A 1,282-nucleotide genomic window follows, 5' to 3' on the forward strand; every position below is an offset into this window, starting at 1 on the left:
CCTAGCATGTTCTCACTACATCCTTACAACATTCCAGTGTGGTTAATGCTATAATTCTTAATTTTAATATGAAGTTTTGGTACAGAAAGCTTAAATGACTTGTCTAAGACCACAGAAATAAAAGTTGGCCAAGCCAAAATTTACACTTGAGATCAGCCTGACTATAGAGCTCAAGTTCTGTTATATTATGATTTCCTTCTTAATTGTGAATCTCTATTAAAATTTTACCTTAATGATAAAAAAAAAAAAAGGAAGGAGTGAGATCAGGGTCCTGGGCACAGTCTTTGGGATGCACCTGCCAGAGGTGGCCCATCACACTGAGGAACTCTGAATGTCATGGTGGGGGGGGTGTCATTTCCTCCTCCGGTAGTTGCATCTTTTCACTTAAACAGTTAAAAGCTTTTATTTATCTACATAATCACTGTGTACCTGGTTTCACCAACCTTTGAAAATAAGAGAAGTCATATTTACAATTAGGCCTGAATTACAAGGGCTTTAAACCCCCATTGTCTCTATTAAGAATTCCAGTCTTTTCCAGAGTAGCTCTCTCTAAATATTCCAGAACTTGTCCAGAGCTGCTTTCATGTGTTTATGAACTAGTCTTCATTATCGTCCTCTTGCAGTGGTCACGGAAACCCCAACAGAGATGTCTATACCTGATTTCCCAATCACTGGCCTACTCTGGCAGCCTGCTCTGCCAGCTTTCCATTGACAGGAAGCCAGGTCCACCCATGCTGAGCTCCTGGCTGAACGCCTCAGCAGTCCTGCACCAGGCTATGACCAAGGCATGTGTCCATAGACCGTCACGCCTTGCTGGCACCACTGTCCCTCCTCCGCCAGCAGAGTCATCCACTTTCATCAGTAGATCTTTAACAATTGTCCCAGGCTAGCGTGGTTCCTGATGGTAAGAGTGTAGCTGCTCCTTCCTGTTAGTCTCCAGGGAAGGCCCACAGCACCATTGCTTGGGCCCCAGACATCACAGCATTTCGATCAAATATCACAGCTCTTTCAATTGCCATGTTTTCACCTATTTCCCCAGAGCTTACCATGGCAACAGGTCTCTGTCTCAACAGAGTCGTTACTATCTTTCCTTAAATCAGGACTTCCCAGCAAAGATGCAGATGCCGGTACTGAGTCCAGCCCACCTCTTTAGACCCCTCCTCCCTGTGATGAGCTTCTTACAAGAAGCCCTAATTGTCTTCTCCCTCAAACTTTGATCTGGGACATCATAGGCCAGTCATAGTTTTGTCTCTGTTTCTCCTTTGCAAAGCCAGAAGGTAGG

Source organism: Pteropus alecto, unplaced genomic scaffold, assembly GCF_000325575.1.
Source record: "Pteropus alecto unplaced genomic scaffold, ASM32557v1 scaffold7, whole genome shotgun sequence".
Lineage (NCBI taxonomy): Eukaryota > Metazoa > Chordata > Mammalia > Chiroptera > Pteropodidae > Pteropus > Pteropus alecto.